Source organism: Pleurodeles waltl, chromosome 2_2 (genome assembly GCF_031143425.1).
Source record: "Pleurodeles waltl isolate 20211129_DDA chromosome 2_2, aPleWal1.hap1.20221129, whole genome shotgun sequence".
NCBI classification, from domain to species: domain Eukaryota; kingdom Metazoa; phylum Chordata; class Amphibia; order Caudata; family Salamandridae; genus Pleurodeles; species Pleurodeles waltl.
The window spans coordinates 498,771,686-498,796,899 of NC_090439.1; the positions used below are offsets into that span (position 1 = coordinate 498,771,686).

General features: G+C 47.6%; 1 long non-coding RNA gene across 1 annotated transcript; it reads right to left on the bottom strand.

The window, feature by feature from the left end:
* Positions 1-9,374: 9,374 nt before the first annotated feature.
* Positions 9,375-20,967, bottom strand: LOC138273482 (uncharacterized). The gene is made up of 3 exons (XR_011200284.1): positions 20,773-20,967; positions 15,070-15,177; positions 9,375-10,336 (listed from the first exon to the last, which is right to left on the bottom strand). It is a non-coding gene; the product is annotated as an uncharacterized lncRNA (long non-coding RNA).
* Positions 20,968-25,214: the final 4,247 nt, after the last annotated feature.

Here is a 25,214-nt window from a genome sequence, read left to right on the forward strand (position 1 = left end):
TGCTTGTCTTCACGGCGGGGCACTCTTCAGCGGTGCTCTTTCAGTCAGTGTAGGGAGTCAGACCTGGCGTGGACAACCTGCTCACTCGCCCTCCGAACGTGCAGTGTCAGGCCCCTTCGGAGACGGAGTCCTGGGCCCTTTGGTGTCGTCCCTTGCAGCCGGGATGGGGCGTGTGGGGCCCTCCTGCTCCGCGCTCCTGCTGGCTGGCCTCTCCGCCCTGCTGCCCTTCCGCTCCTTAGATGGGGCTCTCGGGCCCTTGCCTCCCCTGGCTGTTGTGGCAGGTGAAGTGGCCGGAGTCACCTCCTTGGGGGCATCCGTCTCAGTCCGCTCACGGCGGCCCTTCACTTTCCGGGTCCTCTTGCCTGGGGGGGGGGGCTGCCAGTCCCCTTGCTGCTCAGTGAAGTGTCACTGCCGCCAAAGGGTGGACTCCATATTCCATGCACCACTTGTACCTTGGAAGCTGAGCTGGTGGTGGCTGAGGTGCCTTTGGGACTTTTCCCAGATGGAGGGGGTGGGTCAGGGGAGGGAAAGAGGTCAACATTTGAGAGGTAATATTTCTTTGGACCAGGGTAAAGGGTAGGAGTAGTGGAGATAGAAGTGGAGGAAGAGGATGTGGTTGTAGGAGAGTCAGGTGTGCTGTCCTTGGGTGCAGGTGACTGAGACGTAGGCTGTCGTGAGGTGGTTGGCTGTTGTTTGGGTGTCTGCCTGCGTTTATGTGTCTTGGAAGAGGGGGTGACAGACACAGTGGGAGAGGACACAGGGGACGTGTACATGGCAGTGGGGGTGGTGACTGCACGTGTGAGGACTGTAGTGGAGGGTGTGCTGGTGATGGAAGAACTGGCTGATGTTGGTGTGCATACAGGTGTGAGTGTAGACGTCACAGGGAGGGAGGAGGGAGACGAGGAGGAGGGGGACACAGAGGTGGTAGTGACTGTTGGTATGTCTGCAACTGGGTGTTGCTTGTGTGAATGCTTGTATGTTCTGTGGTGCTTATGTTTGGATGAGCTGGCCTTGGGTGTTGAGGTGTGTGCAGGCTGGTCAGATGGTGTGGATGGGATAGGCTGAGGAACAGGAGACAGAGAAAGGCTGGAGGCAGTTAGAAGAGGGAGACTGGAGACAGGGACAATGGCTGCCGTCAGTGCTGAGGCCAGAGAAGTGAACGCTCGTTGAGGGGCAGCCTGACCCGAATGAATGCCCTCCAGGTAGGCATTGCTCTGTTGCACCTCCCTTTGCACCCCCTGGATGGCATTCAAAAGGGTAGTCTGCCCAACAATGAGCGTCCTCACGAGGTCAATGAGCTCCGCACTGAGGGCAGCAGGGGTAACAGAGGCAGGGGCTGAGGTGCCTGGGGCGAAGGAGACGCGCGCCTTCCTGGGCGAACGGGCACGGAGCGAAGACTGAGGGGCTGCTGGGAGGGCGGTGCTGGTGCGCTGGGTGGCGGCTGTACCTGTTGTTGCGGGGGGCACAGATGTTGCCGCCCCCGCTAGGGAGCTCCCAAACGAGGACGTGTCCGTGTCGCTGGTGTCTCCACTGGCCCCCGTTGTGGTGCTCCCCTCGCCCTCCGGATCACTGGTGCCCTCGGTGTCTGTGTCAGTGCCCACCGGGGCCTGGTGACCTGCAGCTCCCTCGTGCTCCGACGCCAATTCTCCTCCGCCTGATGATGCTAATGCACAAGAAACAAAGAATAAGGGTGGGGGGAGAAATAAAACAAAGTTGAGTGCATGCCTTGTCAATAGCCTTGGCGGAGAGGACAGACACAGGTGCCTCATGCACTAAGCCGCGAACTTGGGGTACACTACTCTGTACTTCTGACTAGGCCAACAGGTCTAGGGACAACAGACGCGCTCATGGGTGATGTTGGACCATGGATAGCTGCACTTGGCACCCTACAGAGGTGGTGGGCGGGGGCACAGGGCCATGTCTAAGGGAGGGGACTACACTACAGAAAGCGCCCTGGCCTACTGTCACCCACAGCCCTCCTCCCCCACCCAGACGCCTACACTGCGCGTATAGATAGGAGAATGTGCTGATACTCACCCCCTTGTGTCTGCTGTGATGTCCTCAAGCGCCCATCCAAATCAGGGTAGGCCACCGCCAGGATCCGGGACATCGGGGGGTCAGGGTACGACTGGCACCCCTCCTAGGTCGGGAGGCCATCCCCAGCAGTGACTCGGTGGTCTTTCGGGTTCCGCAGCGGATGTCCTCCCACCTCTTCCGACAGTGGGTGCCCCGTCTGGTGTAGACCCCCAGGGCCCGGACTTCCTTGGCGATGGCACGCCAAATATCGATTTTCTGATGGGCGCTCACCTGTTTGACATGTACAGGGTGGGAAAGAGAAAACGTCAAATTTCTGCATGTTTGGAGTACATGCCCCCCCTCCCCACCCTTGCCATGTGGCCCATACTCTCATCAGTCGTGCGTTGCATTCCTCATTTTCTCCCCACCCCACCAACTGACAGCCACCCCACTCCACACAGGCATTACCCATTCAATGTGCACTCAGTGTACTCACCTGTTGGTCTGGAGGACCGTAGAGTAGCGCATACTGGGGGAGGACCCCGTCCACAAGTTTCTCCAACTCTTCAGACGTGAAGGCAGGGGCCCTTTCCCCAGTCGCAGCAGCCATTGTCACTTCCAGACCGAGTTCACAGCAGCACTTGCAGTATAGGTCCTCTCCTGTGGATGATCAGGTCTCGAGTGATTAAACAGATAGAAAATGGCGGTCACGCCCGTGGCGGTGCGTACCGCGGCGGTGCGTACCGCGACCGCCGGCGCACATCGTCATTGGCTCCTGAATCCCATAGGGTTCAATGTTAACCAATGCGACTTCGTACAGCGGTCTTCGACCGCCTACCGCCACGGTGTGCCACGCCAGCGCATTGACCTCACATCCCATTGTCCCAGTTTAGAGGTCAGGCAGCCGCCATTTCAAGGGCCCACATGGCTTAAATTCTACTGCGTCACACAGGCCTAGGCCTTGCATTTGCACACATACAAACATAGCAGTCAATACATTTTCGTGTACTGTGCAAGCTGTGTTGTACGTACCTGTGAGTTGATTGACTCAGTGCTCCATGTTGTCCTTCCTAGGCACCGTCCGCAGGGACTTGCGAGGAGAAGGAGGAATCCTCCCGTGTACCGGCCGCTGGTTGACCTGTCGACAATGGAAGAACGCCATATAATACTCCGATACCGACTTGACCGAGCCACTATACATGAACTGTGTGCCCAGCTGGAGCCAGACCTGATGTCACCCATCCGCCAACCCACAGGAATTCCCCCTCTAGTGCAGGTTCTATCAGTCCTCCATTTTTTTGCAAGTGGCTCATTCCAGACAACAGTGGCCATGTCATCTGGAATGTCTCAGCCTATGTTTTCAAAGATTCTGTCCAGAGTGTTGTCTGCCCTGATGAAACTCATGAGGAGCTACATCATATTCCCAGAAGAGGCTGATTTGGCCACAGTGAAGGGTGATTTCTATGCCCTTGGACATATCCCCAACATCATTGGTGCCATTGATGGGACCCATGTGGCATTAGTACCCCCAAATGACGATGAACAGGTGTACAGAAATAGGAAAAATTACCATTCTATGAATGTGCAGGTTGTCTGTTTGGCAGACCAGTACATCTCCCATGTGAATGCCATGTTCCCTGGGTCAGTGCATGACGCGTATGTTATGCGTAATAGCAGCGTCCCCTATGTGATGGAACAGCTACAGAGACAGCGTGTGTGGCTAATAGGTGACTCTGGTTACCCCAACCTGCCGTGGCTATTGACCCCAGTGAGGAATCCCAGGACCAGGGCAGAGGAACAGTACAATGAGGCCCATGGGCGTACTAGGAGGGTCATAGAAAGGACCTTCGGCCTCCTGAAGGCCAGGTTTAGGTGCCTGCATATGACAGGTGGATCCCTAATGTACTCACCAAAGAAGGTGTGCCACATCATCGTGGCCTGCTGTATGCTTCACAACCTGGCTTTGCGACGCCAGGTGCCTTTCCTGCAGGAGGATGGTCCAGATGGTGGTGTCGTAGAAGCCGTGGAGCCTGTGGAGAGTGAAGAGGAGGAAGACGACGGTGAGGAAACAGACAACAGGGAAGCTGTCATACAACAGTATTTTCAGTAGCACACAGGTAAGGTTCAGCCACGCCATTTCCCATTTACTTAGAGCCTCATGCATCTCAACTTTATGTATTTCCCCCCAGCTCTTTTAAATAACATTTCTTTTTCCCTTCCCTTCTCAGTGCTTAATGACTCATAGCCCGACTTCTGCTTGGTTTGGCCATGTACTACAGCGTATTGACATTGGTATGTTGTCATCACTAACTGACATCACATATTGTGAACTGTTATGGGTTGTACGATTTTTTGAGAATACAGCATGACTCAAAACGGTTTTCGGTGCAATAATTGTTTTATTTTGTGTGCTTAGATAATGGTACATTATATGAAAACGGTGATGGGTGGGGGTGGAGTGATGTCCATGGCAGAGTCCAGTTCTCAGTCTGACAGGTCTATTGTCCATATGCCTGTGGAAGGATGGAGCAGGGGCTGTTTGAGTTTGGACAGGGTGGCAAGGTGGGACAGTGGGATGACTTCTGGGGGTATCTCATGCTGGCGGTGGTCTTGGCATGCTACTCTGGTTTTTTTTTGGGTCTTAGGCTCCTCTTGCGGGGTGGTTGTTCTTCAGCAGGAGGTGGGGTTCTTGTGGCCTGTCGTTGTGTGTGGGCCTCCTGTCCACTAGCGCCGGCGGAGGTGGTAGGCTGTTCCTGGCTAGTGACAGGGGCCCTGTGTGGTGCCACATGGTCCCGCAACGTGTCTTCTATCCTGTTGAGGGCCTGGACCATGCTCCCCATGGCGGTAGCGATGGTGGTGAGTTGGTTGCTGAACCCCATGTAGCGTTCTTCCTGCTGTGCCTGTATCTCGGTGAACCTGGCCAGTACCGTCGCCATCGTCTCTTGGGAGTGGTGGTATGCTCCCATGATGGTAGTGAGGGCCTCTTGGAGAGTGGGTTCCCTGGGCCTCTCCTCCCCCCCCTGTCGCACGGCAGCCCTCCGAGTTGCCCTGTTTGCCTGGGCCTCTGTCCCCTGGACGGTGTGCCCACTCCCACTGCCCCCAGGTCCCTGTTGTTGTTGGGGTGTTGGGTTGGCCTGGGTGCCCTGTAGTGGCAGACACACCGCTGCTTGACCTGTCCTAGAGACAGAGGCATGGGCCCGCTGGGTGGGAGCTGTGCTGTTGTTCCCAGGGGGGTTCGGGTCTGCTGTGGCCTGTGTCTGTGTTTGGGGAACCCACTGCCCAGAGGTCCCCGATGGTCCGGGCTGGTCATCAGGTTCCAGGTCGACCGAGCTGCTGTCCTCACTGGGGGCCTGTTCCGGGGGTGGGATGGACATTTGAGGACCCTCCTGACCGGTGTGTTGGCGTTCGGGTCCTGCATGGGGTGAGAGAGTATGGTTATTGTTTCTGTGTGTGAAATAGCGTGCGATTTATGGGTGCCCTTGTCCCCCAGTGCAGGCATTCCCTTGTGGGTGGTGTTGTGAGGGTGGTTTGTGGGGGGGGGGGTATGTGCAGTGGTCATGCTTAGGTAATGGGTGTCCAATGTTTGTGGTGGCATGCAAGAGTTGGTGAGGGGTTGGATGGGTTGTGCTAGGGAAACATTCTCAGGGATGATGTGTGATGGTGGGTTGGGGGTGAGGGTGGGGGTGTGGGTTGGCATGCTGGTGGGGTGGGGGGGATGAAGTATATGAGATAGGACTTACCTGAGTCCATTCCTCCGGGTACTCCAGCGAGGCCCTCAGGATGCAGGATATTTAATACTTCTTGCTCCCATGCTGTGAATTCTGGTGGGGTGGGTGGGGGTCCTCCGCCAGTCTTCTGCACCGCGATGTTGTGTCGCGACACCATCGAGCGCACCTTCCCCCGTAGGTCGTTCCATCGTTTGCGGATGTCGTCCCTATTTCTGGGGTGCTGTCCCACCGCGTTGACCCTGTCCACGATCCGCTGCCATAGCTCCGCCTTCCTTGCTATGGTGGTGTGCTGAACCTGTGAGCCAAAGAGCTGGGGTTCCACTCTGATGATTTCCTCCACCATCACCCTGAGTTCTTGGTCCGTAAAGCGTGGGTGTCTTTGTGGTGCCATGGGGTGGTGTGGATGAGGTGTGGGGTGGTGTATGTAGTGATGAGTATGTTGGTGTGTGGTGCTTTGTGCTACTATGTGGTGTGTGTGATGTTGTAGTGTGCCTCTGTGTGTCTGGCTCTCTATTCTCTGATGTGTCTCTCTCTCCTTCGTCTCTGATTTTTGGTTGTAGGGGTTTGTGGGTGATGTGGGTGTGTGTTTTATAGTTGATTGGATGTGTGGGAGTGTTGTTTGTATGTGTATCAGGTGTGTGTATTTCAAATTGTCCAATGTGGTAGTGTTTTGTAAAGGTGTCTGTATTTTGACCGCAGCGGTGTGTACCGCCAATAGACTACCGCGTTTGAAAGACCGCCGCGTGGATTTGTGGATCGTAATGGCATGGGCGTATTTCTGTTGGCGTGGCGGTGGAGGTTTAGTCATCTCCAGTTTATCGCTGGCCGCTGATGTGGCGGACTGCAATGGAGGTCGGATTTTTGGAGGTTTGGCAGTTGTGGGTCAGAATGACCGTGGCGGCTGACCGCAGCCGCGGCGGTATTGTGGCGGTCTTCTGACCGGCGGTAAGCGGCTTTTACCGCCGAGGTCAGAATGACCCCCTTAGTCTTTTTATCCCCACTAGCACACACAAGCTGGCAAGCAGTGTGTCTATGCCGAGTTAAGGGTCCCCAGGGTGGCATAAGACATGCTGCAGCCCTTAGAGACCTTCCCTAGCATCAGGGCCCTTGGTACCAGGGGTACTAGTTACAAGGGACTTACCTGGATGCCAGGGTGGGCCAATTGTGGAAACAAAGGTACAGGTTAGGGAAAGAACACCGGTGCTGGGGCCTGATTAGCAGGCCTCAGCACACTTTCAAATCATAACTTGGCATCAGCAAAGGCCAAAAGTCAGGGGGTAATCATGCCAAGGAGGCATGTCCTTACAGTAACCGACTGTCCAGAGGTCCCTGATAGGCCAGGTTGGTCATCCAGATCCAGGCGACCAGAGTTGCTGTCATCACTGTGGCAGTTGGGGGACTGGATAGTACTGACACCTCTTCTCCGCTGACATTGGCTGGGATACCTGTGGGGATGTAAATGCTGTGTTACAGTTTTTGTGTGTGACATATTGTGCATCAGTGGGTTGCCCTATTTGTTTGTATTTGCCCTGGCAGCTTTAACTTGTGTAGGTTGGTATGTGGTGGGCTAGCTGATTCTCTCTAGTGTGCATGCTTTGGTGATAGGTGTCCATGCAGGGCTGTGAGTGATGTCCATGCCTTGGTGGTGCATGCAGGGCTTGCTATTGGGATGGGTGGGATGTGATGGTGGGGTGTGTGGGAGGTGGTGAAGTGTTGGTAGTGAGGGCGAGGGTGGAGGTATCTGATGGCATGCAGGTAGGGGGGGGTGATAATAGTAAAGAGCTGACTTACCAGAGTCCAGTCCTGCTCCGATTCCGGAACGGCCCTCAGGATGCATGATTGCCAAGACTTGCTCCTCCAATGTTGTTAGTTGTGGGGGAGGAGGTGGGGGTCCCCCACCAGTCCTCTGTATAGCGATCTGGTGTCTTGCTGCTATGGAACGTACCTTCCGCCGTAGGTTGTTCCACCACTTCCTGATGTCGTCCCTTGTTCTGGGGTGCTGTCCCACAGCGTTGACCCTGTCCACGATCTTCCGCCATAGCTCCATGTTTCTAGCAATGGATATCTACTGCACCTGTGCTCCAAATAGCTGAGGCTCTACCCTGATGATTTCCCTCACCATGACCCTTAGCTCCTCCTCTGAGAATCTGGAGTGTCTTTGTGGTGCCATGGGTGTTGTGTGAGGTGTGTAGGTGAGGGTGTGTAGGGTGATGTGTTGGGGTATATGATGTGGGTTGTGTGGGTGGTGTATAGGTGTAGATGGTGTGTGGCTCTGGTTTTGTCTGGAGTCGTGGTGTCAGTCTCATGCCAATGGTTTGTATTCATAAGGGGTTGTGTATAGTGCGGGTGTGTGTTTTATAGTGGTGCGGGTGTGTGGGTGTGGTGTGTGTATGGGTGTCAGGTGTGTGTTATTCAAACTGACCAATGTAGTGTTTTTTTTGTATGTGTGTGTGTATTTTTAACACAGCGGTATGTACCGCCAATGGTTTACCGCCATTGAATGTCCGCTGTGGTGATTCATGGGTCATTATGTGATGGGCGTTGTTCTGTTCGCGTAACGGTGTTGGTTTTGATACTGCCAGTTTATCACTGACCTTTGATGTGGTGGACTTGTGTCTGTGGCTGAATAGTGACGGATTGGTGTGTGTGTGTTATAATATGGTGAACAAATATCTGCTGCGGTATGTTGGCGGCAGTCAGCGTGACAGTAAGTGGGATTTACCGCTAATGTCATAATGAGGTCCAATGTGTCAAACTTCTGGCATGACTACATCCTGAGGGACATTAGAGTAGGAGTTCTGACAAAAGAGGTAAAACGTTTGTTGGAAAGTTGACTTATTAAAAAGCTGTTTCCCTCTAACAAGGTGGCAGGAGAACTAATGCATACCTTTTGTAAAAAGGAGAAACAGATAATTTTCTTGATGCCTACTAGTCAAGAGTGTGCTGCATTTAATGAGGAACTACTAAAACTTGAGAATGAGACATTTTGATGATTATGGCAATTGACAAAATGGAACATCAAGGCAAAACTGTCAGTGAAAAATTACAAGATACATTAGACTCCTTGGAAAAATACAGAAGAAGGATTGGCAAATCGTGCCATGGGTAATGTTGTTGATTTAATTAATTTTCCTAATCCTGATCAGGTTGAATTCTTACCTATAAAGTTCAATCAGGTTGATATGTGAAACAACATGGAAAATGTGTTGTACGCTTCTTCTTTATAAAAGATTTGTATGTTTGACGAAAATAGTTTCCAGTTTCTCTAGCATATGCTGTAACGATCCACAAGTCTCAAGGGTTAGGTGTTGAGGCTGCAATCATAAATATTGGAAGTACAGCTTTTAAAGGGGAAATGTCATATGTAGAATTGTCAAGAGTTCTGACATAATCTGCTTTTTTTCTGGTTGATTTGGATGAGAACAAGCTTAGTGCAGTTGTAAACTGTGTGAGAGAGTACAACTGACTAAGAAATAACGATGCTCCTCATTTAGGTCATGATCCTGTTTATGAAAAAAAGGTGCTATGTCCTTGTCGTAGGCTGGCTGATATTAAGCACACAGCACTAGTTGAATCTATAGGTTAGTAGTGTTTATTTTGAGTTACATAACACTTTATGGTGAGGTAAGTCTGTGGTAGTTGGTTTCTGTTTTTCGGACACCTCCTCCAGCCTTGGTTGACTAATCTCATCTTCTTTCTGCTTTCTCCATAGGCCTCTCGGGAAGCATGTGAGGACAGAAGAAGAATTGGCACGGTAAGTGGTTGAGTAAATCCTTAGTTTCTTCACTTCTCTTACTCTCTCTCTCTCTTTTCTCTCTCTCTACCTTTTCCTTGTCCCTTATTTCTGCTCTTTCCTTTCTTTTCCTGTCTTCTGTCTTACTCAGATCTGTCCGGTTGTATTTGTTTCTGGCTTTTTCTTTCTTTCTTTTCCTGTACGTTCTTTTCTCTTTCTGTTTTCTATTTCTCTTAAATCTCCTTCCTTATAATTGTATTTTCTTTCTTCTTATTTCCTGTCAGTAACTGAACCTATTCTCTTCCTGGTAATCCTTTATTTTGTGCTTGCTGTGCTCCCCGTTCCAGTCCTCCCTACTCCTTATCAGTTTACCTCCCGCCCCTGGTGACCGTGCTCGTGATATCTATATACATATAACCTCCCTCCTGTCCTCCCTAACCCTGCCCGTCCCCAGCCCCGTACCTGACTTGGCCACGCTTCTCCTGAAGCGTGGCGGGTCCTAAGGTTCTGCTTCCCGGGGCCGACTGTCTTCGTCCCAGGTTGGGACCGTGATGATTCCTTGCTCTGGTCTTGCTCTGTTCTCAAGGGTTGCCGATAGCCCTAGGAGTCTCCTTGACACCTGGGTCCTCATGAGTCTTCGGGATGGGTCCTCTGTAGCCTCCTGTACGAATCCTCTCCGACCATCCGCCGTCCTTCTCGCCCACTCCGCGACCGGGCCTTTTAAGTCCCCAGGTTCCCACGGAGAGAGTCCTGAGCCTATCGGAAGGGGTGACCTCAGAGGCACTTTCGGGTTATCCCATGTAGCGGCAGCACCAGTCGAGATTGTGTGCGGGTCGGCCCGATCCGACCCGTCACAGTCCTAAGCGGAAATTGACAAAACGATCAAAAAACATTAAACAAAAGACAGAAATCGCAGATGAAGAGGAAGATGTGAAGAAACAAAAAGTGGAAAAAGACGGGGATATTGTTGGATACCAGTTGGATAATACTAGCGGTGTAAACTGCTATGCTAATGTCGTTCTCAATCTTCTTCCATCTACCACATGTTGTAAATGCAATCCAGCAAAAACCAGGAAACACATTGTGCACAGCACTATTTAATTGCTTTCAACGCTAATATTGTAACACAGCTGTAATACAGTCTGCTTCAGGATTTAGAGAAATGGTACACAGGAATAGTGGATCTGTTGTATTTAGTCTAAATGCTCGACAATATGCACAAGAGTTTATTATGATGATACTTGGAATTTTAGAAGAAGAAAATGTGAATATTGATGATATATTTTGACTCAGTTATATATGGAAACATGAGTGTGAAGATTGCTCTTTCTCATGTACCACTGAAATCCAGTCTAAGCAATTTTTGTACTTAACTCAGATTCTAAAAGTGTGCCGTTTGAAAAAATAATAAGAAAGAGTGACCAAAATATGACGTGTCCAACTTGCATATCACATGTGTTCAAAACATTGCTTATACAGAGGCGTGGTAAATACATTATAGCAATGTTTCAATGATGCAGAGCTAATGGAACAAAATTAGATACCGAGAGTACCAACTTTAAAGCTGGTCAGATTTCAATTTCTGGTAGAACATATTGTACTTTGGCTATCATCTTCCATAAAGGAGTAAATATTACATCTGGACACATTATACTGTATATTTAAATAGTGAAAATTGATGGTCAGAATGCAACAATAGCAGTATCCAATTCAAATACAATCTTTTAAACTTCCCAACTCGTATTTATTGCTTCTACAACCATAGTTCTAATGTGGATCAGTCTGACTTTATTGAATGCAGTTGTTTTTTTTACCTGGATCATTACAACTACAGGCATCATTCGGCCTAACAAGTGTGATGTCACCAACATGTGAAAAAATGTCATGAGCTTAAAAGGTTTCCTAATACTTTTTTAGGAAAAAAACAGGTACACTGTGTTCTTTGTTCATCAGTTATCATTAATTACTGATTAAGATATCAGTTGGGTTATTGAGGGTAATGCTAAGAATACCTATGAAAAAAAATCAACTGTGCATTAAGTTGTTGATACTGTTTCTATGAAAAAAATACTTTTGTACCAAGTATAATAATTATCAACAGCTTTGTAGGATCTGTAGTTTATTTGCAGGAATTATAGAATAAGTTAAATGTTATTCAGAAATTATAGTGAGTGCACATTATAGTTATTTAAAGAAAAATATTGAAAGTTTAGAATTGTTATGTATAGTAATGTTAATTTTGAGCTTATGGGGGATTTTTAACTCCACATGAGTGTTTCCCCCCACTGTTCAGTGATGAGCAGCTATAGACATTTCTTTTATAGTGTAAAAGTTTAGCAGCTGAGAATAGTGGAGAAGGAAACATAACATCTCTATATAATGTGTGTAATAGCTGTATTAAAAATTAAAAGATGCTTGTCGTTTGTCAATAATAAAATTTATAATCCAGGTTAGCAACTTTGAATTGATATAATAAATTTATAAACATTTAACTATAATTTGTGTTTTTTCTCTTCAGTACAGATCAAAGGAAAATTTCTTATGAGTGATGAATGTAAGTAATTACTTGTTGCTTCATTAATACATAAACCATACATATACTTATTCACCCAGTCACTCACTCTTACAGGCAGTTATCACCCATTCAGTCACACATTCAGATCTTTATCCACCCAGTCAATTATGTAGACATCCGCTCATACACTCTAACAGTAATACAAACAAAGGTCATCCACCCAGTCACTCATATACACAAGCACTCATGCATCCACTTACCCATGAATTCCGTCATACACCCTATGAGTTACTTGTAGACGAATTGATACACCCAGTTAGGCACCCATGGAGCCACTAATGTACCCAGTAACTCAGCTTTAGAGGCACTCCTATACCCAGTGAGTCATCTATATACTTACTCATGCACCCATTTACTCAATCACTCACTCATGATCCCAGTCACTCACTCAAACAGCCACTGACATACTCTGTCAATCACCCATACAGCCACTCATGTACACAGACACTCACCCACTCACACACCCAGTCACTGAACTATACAGACACTCATCCATCCATTCACTCACTTCCACAGGCACCCACATACTGACACATTCAGCCACTCATACACAGAAATAATCATCCATACATCAACTCACACATGCAGTCACTCACCTATTCACATACTTGTGTACCCACTCACTCACCCATACAGGCATAGACATTTTTAGTGACTCACCCATGCAGTTGTTTGTGCACGCAGTCAATCGCCTATGAAGGCATGCACACACCCAGTCACTCACGGATACAGGCAGTCATGCACACAGTCACTTACCCATAGAGCTATACATGCAGCCAGTCATTCACCTATTGAGGCACTCACACATGCAGTCACTCAGTCATACAGCCACTTTTACAACCAGTCACTCACCTATACAGCCATGCACACAGCCAGTGACTCACCCATACAGCTGATCACACTCTCAGTCACACACCCATACAAGCAGTCATGCTCACAGTCACTAACCCACGCATTTACACAATCACTCAGTCACTCACCCATTGAGGTACTCACACATTCAGTTACTTTTCCATGCAAACACTCATAACCTAGTCACTCAACCATATAGACATTGATGCATCCAGTAACTCACCTATAAAGCCACTCATGCACTCAGTCGCTCACCTGTACAGCTACTTACACACCCAGACACTCACTCATTCCACCAATGATGCACCTATCCACTCACCCATACAGGCACTCATGAACCAAATCACTCACCGATACATCTACTTGCATATCCAGTCACACTACTACACAGACATTAATGTACACTGTCACTTACCTATACAGACACTCACCTGTACAACTATTCATACACCCAGTCATTCACCTGAACATCAACTCACAGTCTCTCACTGATGCCAGCAGTCATGGACCCAGACAGTTACCAGTTTGGCCAATCAGACAAGCAGCCACTGAGCCATACAACTTTTACAACCAGTCACTCACCTCTACTGTAATAGACACAGCCAGTGACTCACCCATACAGCTGCTCAGTCAAACACCCCTTCAAGGAGTCATGCTCAGTCACTAACCCACACATTTACACAAGCAGCCAGTCACTCACCCATTGAGGTTCTCATGCATTCTGTTACTCATCCATGTAAACACTAATACATCTAGTTACTCAACCACATAGCCACTGTTGCATCCAGCAATTCACCTATACAGCCACTCACACACTCAGTCACTCACCTGTACAGCTACTTACACACCCAAACACTCACCCATTCAGTCACTCATGCACCCACACACTCACCCATAAAGCCACTCATGGATCAGATCACTCACCAATACATCTACTTGCCTATCCAGTCACTCTCCTAAACTGACATCCATGTACGCTGTCACTTACCCATACCGACAGTCGCAGGCATTCACCTGAACATCATCTCACACACCCATTCTGTCCCCCATAGAGCTGCTCATACACTCAGTTACTCACCTATACATGCGTACACACAGCCAGTCAGTCACCAAAACAGCTACTCATCCACCCAGACACTTAACCATTCAGCCAGTCACAGATGCAGATGCAGTCACTCACCCATTCAGACATTCATGGAGTCACTTACTGAACCATATAGCTATTCAGACACTCAACAATCCAGCCACTGACGCACCCACCCACTCACTCACTTGTATTCCCACTGACGGACCAAGATACTCACCCATCTACCCACTTCACCTACAGACACTTATGCACCCAGTAACTAAGCCATACAGCCACTCACACACTCTGTCACTCACCCATACAGCCACTCATGCACAGGCACTCACCCATACAGCCACTCACACATGCAGTCACTCAACCATGCAGACACTCATGCACCCAGTCATTCACCCATACAAGCACTGATACATCCAGTTACTCACCCATACAGCCACTTACAAACTCAGTCACGGACCTCTACAGCGATTGCCACACCCAGTCAGTCACCCATGCAGGCACTCACACATCCACTCACTTACACATGCAGACACTTCTGCTTCCAGACACTCACCATTCACCACTCGCACAGTTACTCAATAATACAGTCACGCATAAACCTAGTCACTCTACCATACAGCCACTGATACATCCATGTACTCACTCATATAGACACTCAGTCACCATCCTGTAAAGCCACACACACACCTAGAGACTCACCATTTCAGCCACTCATGCACCCAGTAACTCACGCATACAGTAACTCATTGACCAAGTTACTAAACCATACAGCCACTTACACATGCAGTCTCACGTGCAACCAACTATGCAGGGCTCCAGAAACCTTCACATACACATCCAAAATCCTCAAACTCCACAAGGATCACCACAGACTTACAAGTGCAATGCAAACAGTGTGTTTATTGAGGAAGCCTCACCAACGCATTTCGGCCGTAGCCTACGTGACCAAGGCTTCGGTGATCATTGTGGAGTTCTAGGATTTTTGATATATGTATATATATATATATTACCTACTGGAGGTTAGCGGTAGGCACTCATAGTTAGGACCGTGTTACCCTAGGAAAAGCATTTTTTTACTTACCTATATCTTTGGCGTCGTTTGACGAATCTTAACAAAAGTTTCCAAAAACAAATATGCCGGTGATTCTTGTTGCGCATGGAATGTTTCGGGTGATCTGCCAAGCGGGGGCTGAAAAAAAAAGGGGGGGGGGTAAAAAAAAGTGTTTCCCATGGTAATTCCCATAGGAGTTTTAAACACGACTACAGCCCGAACCACTAGAGGGAATTACACCACATTTGGTAGAAAGCTAGATTTTGTTCTGCAGATTGTGCTTTTTAGGGTCGAGCCTGCATTGCATGCGCTCGCGCATGCGTATCGCAGCGAGACGCTTTTGTATTTAGAAAAGGGCTCAGAGCCCTGTCAACTTCACGTCAGTGTTTTTTATTGGTTTGTGGGCTTGCCTAATAAAATCTGCTTGCTTTCATTAGTCGAAGGCAAGCATACGTCATGCCTTTTCCGATGGCTAGCCCTCCTCGAGCGCAGCGACCAAGTACAGAAAACATGCGAGGCTCGCTGTTTTCCATCGGGCTTGTGGACTTCTTTTTCTCTGATTTACGAGCGCGATCTCGCTTGGCAGAAGTCGAGCGCTTTACATAGTTAATTTCACTTTTTCGGGTTGTGTACACAAATGCACTTTTGCCCAATAGGTGAAAAGTCGGGTTAGGAGTTTACAACGCGATCAGCTCTAACATGAGCAAACGCGAGACCCGTTGCATTGTAAATGCTTGTTATATTTGGTGTAACTTCATTCAGTAGTTTAGGAGAAATTAAAGGAAATACAAATTTGTATATCTGGGTGGAGCCTAAGCACAGATCTCATGGTGAGAACTGATTGGCTGTCAGCACTTTAACCAGCAAGTGTTAACAGCCATCTTAAAACTAATTTACATGATAGCACCCCTTTGAAATGTATTGTAGTGAATGGCAGGTTTTGAGGGTCACTAAAAGGAGATCATATAAAGGATGATAACAATTTTTTTTTTCAGTCTTACTTATGACAAAAGTGTAGCACACCTGAAGCCATCTTGATTGAGTCAAAGTGGTAAAACGTAAAACATTTAATTTAGAAAGGAACAAAATGAGGAGGTTCATTTTGCATTAGAAACTATGGGTAGTGCAGAAGGGGAAACAGCCTTTACAACAAAGGCTGAACCCCCGCATGCCATTACCGCATAGGCTTAACCGTGCATGCAATATCACACATGCTGTTACAATGAATTTAATTGTAAAGGGTTGTATGGTAAAGGCATATTCGTTGTAAAGGTTTTACAGGTATATATATATGTATGTATATATATATATATATATATATATATATATGGGAAAAGTCATTTTTAGAGTTTAGGTTGGGTGTGTTTTTGCGTCGTAAGTGTTTTTTTTTAGGGTTTAGCGTGGGTATGGGTTTTTGGGTGGCAATGGAATTTTTAGAGTTTTGGGTGGGTATGGGTTTTTTAGGTGGCAAGTGTAATTTTAGGGTTTAGGGTGGGTATGAGTTTTTGGGAGGCAAGGGTAATTTTAGGTTTAGGATAGGTGTGGGTTTTTGGGTGGCAAGGGTAATTTTGGAATTTAGGATGGGGTTTTGAGTGGCGAGGGTAATTTTAGCGTTTAGGGTGTTTATGTGTTTTTTGGGGCAGGATTTTTTTGAGGGTTTAGGGTGGGTATGGGTTTTTAGGTGGCAAGTGTAATTTTAGTGTTTAGGGTGGGAATGGGTTTTTCGGAGGCAAGGGTAACTTTAGGTTTAGGGTAGGTATGGGTTTTTGGGTGGCAAGGGTAATTTTGGTATTTAGGATGGGTATGGGGTTTTAAGTGGCAAGGGTAATTTAAGCGTTTAGGGTGTTTATGGGTTTTTATGAGGCAGGATTTTTTTTTTAGAGTTTAGGGTGGGTATGGGTTTTTGGGTGGCTACGGTAATTTTAGAGTTTAGTGCGGGAGTGGGTTTTTGTGTGGCAAAGGTAATTTTAGGGTAGGTATGGGTTTTTGAATGGCAAGTGTAATATAAGGGTTTGAGGTGGGTATGGGTTTTTTGGTGGCAAGGGGTATTTTAGGTTTTTAGGGTGGCTATGGGCTTTTGGGTGACAAGGGAATATTTAGGGTTTAGGGTGGGTAGGGTTTTTTGGGTGTCTAGGGTAATTTTAGGGTTTAGTGCGGGTATGGGTTTTTGAGTGGCAAGGATAATTTTAGGGTTTAGGATGGGTATGGGATTTTAAATGGCAAGTGTAATATAAGGGTTTAGGTGAGTATGGGATTTTTGGTGGCAAGAGGTATTTTAGGGTTTAGGGCGGGTTTGGGTTTTTGGGTGGCAATGTAATTTTTAGAATTTAGGGTGGATATGTGTTTTAAGGTGGCAAGAGGTATTTTAGGGGTTAGGGTTGGTATGGGGGTTGGGTGGCAAGTGCAATTTTAGGTTTAGGGTGAGTATGGGTTTTTGGGTGGCAAAGGTAATTTTAGGGTTTAGGATGGGAATGGGTTTTTGAGTGGCAAGGGTAATTTTGGGGTTTAGGGTTGGTATGGGTTTTTGAGTGGCAAGGGTAATTTTAGGGTGGGTATGGGTTTTTTGGTGGCAAGGGTTTTTTTGGGGGTTAGGGTGGGTATCGTTTTTTTAATGGCAAGGGTAATTTTATGGTTTAGGGTGGGAATGGGTTTTTTAGGTGGCAAGTGTAATTTTAGGGTTTAGGGTGGGTATGAGTTTTTGGGAGGCAAGGGTAATTTTAGGTTTAGGGTAGGTGTGGGATTTTGGGTGGCAAGGGTAATTTTGGAATTTAGGATGGGGTTTTGAGTGGCAAGGGTAATTTTAGCGTTTAGGGTGTTTATGTGTTTTTTGGGGCAGGATTTTTTGGGGGGTTTAGGGTGGGTATGGGTTTTTAGGTGGCAAGTGTAATTTTAGGGTTTAGGGTGGGAATGGGTTTTTCGGAGGCAAGGGTAACTTTAGGTTTAGGGTAGGTATGGGTTTTTGGGTGGCAAGGGTAATTTTGGTATTTAGAATGGGTATGGGGTTTTAAGTGGCAAGGGTAATTTAAGTGTTTAGGGTGTTTATGTGTTTTTATGGGGCAGGATTTTTTTAGAGTTTAGGGTGGGTATGGGTTTTTGGGTGGCTACGGTAATTTCAGAGTTTAGTGCGGGAGTGGGTTTTTGTGTGGCAAAGGTAATTTTAGGGTAGGTATGGGGTTTTGAATGGCAAGTGTAATATAAGGGTTTGAGGTGGGTATGGGTTTTTTGGTGGCAAGGGGTATTTTAGGTTTTTAGGGTGGGTATGGGCTTTTGGATGACAAGGGAATTTTTAGGGTGGGTAGGGTTTTTTGGGTGTCGGGTAATTTTAGGGTTTAGTGTGGGTATGGGTTTTTGAGTGGCAAGGATAATTTTAGGGTTTAGGATGGGTATGGGATTTTAAATGGCAAGTGTAATATAAGGGTTTAGGTGAGTATGGGTTTTTTGGTGGCAAGAGGTATTTTGGGGTTTAGGGCGGGTTTGGGTTTTTGGGTGGCAATGTAATTTTTTGAATTTAGGGTGGATATGTGTTTTAAGGTGGCAAGGGTAATTTTAGGGGTTAGGGTCGGTATGGGGGTTGGTTGGCAAGTGCAATTTTAGGTTTAGGGTGGGTATGGGTTTTTGAGTGGCAAGGGTAATTTTGGGGTTTAGGGTTGGTATGGGTTTTTGAGTGGCAAGGGTAATTTTAGGGTGGGTATGGGTTTTTTGGTGGCAAGGGTTTTTTTGGGGGTTAGGGTGGGTATCGTTTTTTGAATGGCAAGGGTAATTTTATGGTTTAGGGTGGGTATGGGTCTTTGGGTGGCAGGGGTAATTTTAGGGTTTAGGTTGGGTATCGGTTTTTGGGTGGCAAGGGATATTTTAGGGTTCAGGGTGGGAGTTTCTGGGTGGTAAGGACAAATTTAGGTTTTAGGGTGGGTATGGGTTTTTGGATGGCAATGGAATTTTTTAGGGTTTAGGAAAGGCATGGGTTTTTAGGAAGCAAGAGCAATTTTAGAGTTTAGGGTGGGTATGATCATTCACCAATTACATTCAAGCTAGCCCTTCCATGCTCCAGGTATTGTCAGCCTCACTGGTCATTTTCAGCATTGTTTCTGCTAGACTCAGGCCCTCATTATAACATTGGTGGTAAAAACTGCCTACCGCCGCGGCGACGGCCACCAAAAGACCGTCACCGCGGCTACCAGCTGTCCTCCATATTATGACCACAGCTGGATTTCTGCCACAAGAAGGGCGGAAATCTGGCTGTAGCCATACTGGCGGATGGTGGTAAAGTGGTGCTGCTACCACCAGCAGCGCCACAGCAGTAGACTGCCGTCAGCCATACTAGGAAAAATAATACGGCCTGGCGGTGTTCTGCTGGAGAGCGCTGCTGGCGGTAGCAGCGCCCCATCCCGTCTCCTGCCGGAAGACCCCCCTGGATCCAGGAAAGCCGGGTCTCCAACAGGGGAGGGGGTGGGGGTGTTGTGTGTGTGTGGGGGGGTGTTTATATATGTGTGTGCATGATTGCGGGTGTGTTGAGTATTGATTGCGTGCATGAATGTATGGAAGGGTGAGTGCGTATATGTATAGAAATCGTAATGCATGTATGTTGTGAAGTGTGTGCGGATGTGTGTGTGATTGGATGTATGCATGCGTGTATGTATGTGTGAATGAGTGTGTCTGTGTGTGTGAATGGGGGCACGGATGTAGTGGGGTGGGGGGCTGTTTGGAGAGGTAAGAGGGGGGTGGGGCTATTTGGAGAGGTGGGGGCATTCTATCAGTGACAGGGAGGAAATCCCTGTCACTGATAGGGCCTACCTCCATGGTTTTCACGGCGTTACGAACGCCACAAAAATTATGGCAGTAGGCAAGGTCATAATCCAGCAGGCGGCATAATGGCGCCACTGGGCGGATGGTTATCTCCAGCCCGGCTGCTGCTGCTACCATGACAGTCGGAGTGGTACATTTGCGGATTGGCTTCAGCCAACTCGCCAATGTCATAATGTGGCGGTAAGTACCGCCAGCCTGTTGGCGGTACTACCGCCACGTTATTGCCGACCACTGGGGTCATAGTGACACCCTCAGTGTTTAGAGATGAGTTTTGATCTGCAATTCTAGAATATTTCCAGATTAATGGTGGTACAGTCCCAAAGTATACAACAATTTGTGAGGCATTTAAGGCCTATATTCAAGAGCTGGCCATTTTAAAACAAACAGGAGCCCTGAAAGACCTTCATAGGCAGCTAACCTATCTCAAATCTGCCTTAGAGTATCTAGAATTTATTAACTGCCCTGTAAAACTGGATTTACATAATACATGAACTACAGGCTCAGAGTGGGTTGTCTGCGGATTACATTTAGTTCTGGTATCAGTCTTTGGGGGATATGATCTTATTACACATTAGGGTCCCTTTTTGATTTCTCTTCTGTCTTTCGTTCTTTTGGGTGTTGTCTCTGTGTCTCTGGAGTTGCTTCCCGCTGGGACCCAGGTGCCTCGGAGTGAAGAAAGAAGAGAAACAGTTTTCAGGGAGGTAGTTTAAATATCTTACTCAACAGGTACACTAGGGAAGGGAGTGAGTAGTAAGTGAGGAGAGGTAATACAGGTCTCACACGTGTCGGGCATGCATAGGTGCTCGTGATCCTGTGTCCCTTCTGATCCCCTTTAAGCTGCCTCCTTTCTATGGGTTAGTCTTCCCTCACCCTCTCCTCTCCCTCCCCCTTGTCACCAACAGAGGCTTTATTAAAGAAATAGGACCGTACATTATACAGCCACGTCCCTCCTGGAACGTCCACCTCCTCTTGTCCATCCTATGGTCTTCCTCTCGATCCTTGTCCTTTGCCTCTGTTATCCCCGTCCTCCTCCTTCCTCACGCTGTCTCCTTGCTCTGGTTCCTGCAGCTCTGTGTCTTCTCCTTGGTCTGTGTTTCTGTCTCTCTCCTTGCGTCCTCCCCAGTCTCTCCACCATCCTCCTCCCTCTCCCTCGCAGCCCACGTCCTTAAAAACCCAGAAGTAATCCGGGGAAGCCGGGTCATTTTCCAGTGTTGGTGTTTCTCGTTGCCCCGGCAACGAGAGCTGCTGGCGGCCAGCTTGGGACGGCATCCCTGTTACAGGCCCCACACCCCTAAAGGTTCATCTGCAGGAACAGAACCGACTTTTACAGCAATTTGGAGAATTGGTGGACAGAGAAGTTCATCACTTAGGTAAATATGTTTTAGCCAGGCAATCTGGTGAGGGGGGAGGCCGGGCAAAACACTGGCTTGCTTGCTGAGGAGAGAGAGATTTAGATTACATAATGATAACAAATAGGCTGAGGACAGAATAGCGCAAACTGACATGAAGACATCCTAGCTGAATTTGTACATTATTAGGGACGCGCACACTACAGACGCCTGTTGCCAGAGGAGAAGGGGCTGCTGCAAGGGCCTGGGAGCCCTTTAAATTCAACTTTAGCGCTCCCGCTTGTGGGACGCGCCCGGGCAAAGCCCAGGCCAAGGGCGGGCCCGTCCTTGCCCGTCAGTGCCCGGAAGAGGCTGGGCTGGGCCACATCCCTTAGTTTTTTTCTTTTTGCTGTGTTTCTAGGGGCGTGAAGTGAGCTTCCCCCTTTTTTCCTTTCTCTTTTCAGTATGGGGAAGCGCAAGGCACGTACCAGTCCTGATCCTGCTGTGGCTAAGCCTAAAACCTCCAAACGAGTAGCGTAAATCCACTCAAATTGCGTTTCGAGAGAAATCGACAATTTAATTGAGGAAGTGGAATCCATTCTTAAGGAAAAGGAAGGTAATGCTTGCAAGAGATTGAAACCTGGAACCCTACATCCGTTTTTAACAATAGGTTCTAATATCTCTAACATTTCCACTGATGCTCAGCCACTGAAAACTCCTGCCCAAGTGCTTGCCTTTCCTAGGCAGTCGTGTTCGCTCAATTCTCCACCTTCACTTGGCTCAGTTGCTAATTCGGATGCTGCTTTCCCTGACCCCATCCTCAGTGGGATTCCTTGTGCAAATCGGTTTTCCATCTTGGACCACTCTGGATCGGCAGGCGGTAAACAATCTCCGATTCCTCCGCCTCTCAACGCTTACTGTGATCCCCCAGGAGAAGACGTGTTAACAATAGTCTCCAGTTTAAAACGAGAAGTTGGGGAGCTGAAGGGGCTATTGCTTGAGGTTCTCAAACTTCTCAAAAAATCTGATTCATCTTCTCAGTGTACCTTGATTCCAACGCCAGCCCAATCTTCCTGCCCACTGGTTCCGGCTGTATTGCCAGTTATTTCTCCATCGCTTGGTGCTCTTATTAAAGGCCCCTCCAAAAAGCCACTTCATGGGAAACACTTGGCCCCATTGTCAGCACATTTGACATCTTCTTTCCCTAATTCTGATCAATCCGTGGCCTATCCTTCTTATGTGTCCAATCCAAACTGCATTTATTTGTGCAATGCCCCTCCTCTTACATCGCACATCAGGGAAGACACTTCCTCTCTTATTAACAAGGTGTCATACTGGATCCGCCACACCAGGGGCTGTGCCTCTATTATCCATTCTCATATTGTTTCTGCCTTCCGTGTGCGTGGCTGTCCCAGTGGGCGGGACACTATCAAAATCAACTTTGTTGATCCTGAGTTAGTTACTGGGCTTTTGCAGATGGAAGCCCGCAACATGTCAAGAATGGATTTGGATATATATTTTAGAGAATGTTTGCCTGTTACGAGTTATAAGACCCTACCCGTTCATTCTTCTAGGGTCAAGAAAAATCCTTGTAACGTTCCAGCCTCGGCTGCCCCTCCTGGTTTGCTGCCTTTCCCTGTCGATGGGGCTGCTTTGGTCCGTAACCCTAAAGGTGCTGATACCCGAGACCTTGTTTTTTTAGGGGACACATCTGACGTGGATTGACTATGTCTTCCTGATTCCTGTAAATTTAGTGCTCCTCACCTGTCACCTCATAGATCCTTAGTCAGCTTGGGCGTTTCCACTCTAAGTGCTTCATCCTGTATTCCTAAAGACATTTTTATTTCAGCTCTGGACGCTGAGTCTTGCACACCCACGTGTAGCATTTTACCTGCTTTGGGGAATTTACTGTCCTGGAACGTGGCAGGCATCAAGAGTAAATTGTTTGACTCTGAGTGGGGGGCTTATGTCGATTCTTATTCCATCTGCATGTTTCAGGAAACTTGGGCAACGGATTGTGTGTATAGACAAGGCTACCGTTCGTTTACCAAAAAGGCAATTCAATCTCCTAGGGCAGTGGTTCCCAAACTTTTTTGATCCCCGGCTCCTTTGACCTATTGGCCGTGTTGGCCACGGCTCCCCATTATGTTACTTTTTTTTGGCGGGTGGGGGAACGTAATCCCAGCCTGTACCTGTACCTACACTATTTACAGTTTGACTTCTTTATTCTCTCGTTCAGGTTCCTGAAAACCATTTATTTTAAACTATTTCTTTTCTTTTGTCATAGGGATATTATTAATGGTACTCTGGCGCCCTCCGCTGGTCACAATAATTAATGCAGGGGGTTTTGTTTCCAAAACCACGGTGAAAAGCTACCGATTAAAAGCACCTCCGAGTGGTTTCCAGACTGTGTGCGGCGCCCCTGGCTAATTTTGACGGCGCACCAAGGAGCCGCGGCGCACAGTTTGGGAACCACTGTCCTAGGGGAAGGGCGACCGGGGGCCTATGTACTTGGGTCAAGCTGTCTGAGATGGGCAGGGTAAAGGTGTTGCTGTTGATTCATGTGACATTTTAGCCTTAGCAATACGACCAAACTCTGGTACTCTTGTGTTATGTATTAATATCTATAATAGACCAGGCCCATCTAACCATCAGTCTGATACTATTAATCTGCTGCATAAACTTTTATCTGATCTTCATTCTCAATACCGTGTCATCATCGCAGGCGACCTTAATGTCCAAATTGATCTTGACTCAGCCTTTGTCGAGTCCACTCAGGCTGAAGATGATGTGTGGAATGTTCCACCGCTTCCAATTCAATCTATGCCACTCATTTCCTCCCCTAGGGCGTCACAGATAATAGACCTTGCACTCACATTCGGCCTTCGTTTTGGAAATGGTCGATTTCCAAACGATAAACCTGCTATGCCCACCTTTTTTAGAGGAGGCTACAGCAGTTTTCTGGATTATGTTATTTTAGATCTACGAGTTTGGCGTCTTATAATTAATGTAGAGGTAGGTCTCCCCCGTACTAGTGATCATGCCCCTTTACAAATTGCATACAATGCAGCTCTAGTTTCAGAGCACGATTGGCCATGTACAGCTTCTGCTGATCCTAATGATCGGTTGGAACTGTCCACTAACAGGCGTGTGGTAAAGTGGCCCTCGTTTTTTAAATCTATTTTGCTCAACAACAAGCTCTGTGCTATGGTGTCCTGTCACCAGCTCTTTGATGGCGTTATTATACTATCCTCATCGGAAATCATGTCTTCCCATATAGCTTTTTTTGTGGAACTCAAGGAGCTTTTCACTAAATCTTCTACAATCCAATCGAAATCCTCTGCACCTAAGTGCAAATGGTTCAACAAAAAGTGTCGGGTGGCCAAGAATCTTCTGTCCAAGATTTGAAGTCAAAGAACCGGGATGCCATTATACTTGCGAGAAGAAACTACATGTCTACTCGCAAGTTATCAAAGCTCAAGTATGAGGAAAATTTATGGGAGTGGCTGGCCGAGGCGGCTAGTGCTCGAGATGTCAAACTCTTTTGGACTTTGGTTTTGCGTAAAGATTCTGCTCTGTCATCTTCTCCTGAATGTCATATTGACTCAGAAACTTGGCTCTCCCACTTCGGGGAATTGTACGGTCCTCGGTTGGATTCTGATGATATTTCTACAGACGTTGCACTTTACCAGCCTGATATGCCGCCTTTTACTCTAAAAGAAACAGAGATGGCAATTTGTGCCCAAAGATCTGGTAGGGCTCCCGGCCCAGATGGCATTCCCTCAGATCTGAACAAATCAGATCTATCTGTATGGACCCGGTACATCAATAGGGTATCGAATACTGCCATGGCAACTCGATCCTATCCGGCCTCGTGGAAGCTGGCAATCATTGTCCCCATTCACAAAAAAGGAGATAAGAGCTCCCCAGGGAACTATCGACCTATTAGTCTATTAGACACTTTGCAGAAAATCTTTTCGTTCCAGTTGCTATCTAGATTAAAACACTGGATAACGAAAAATCAGGTCTTAAGTCATCTTCAGG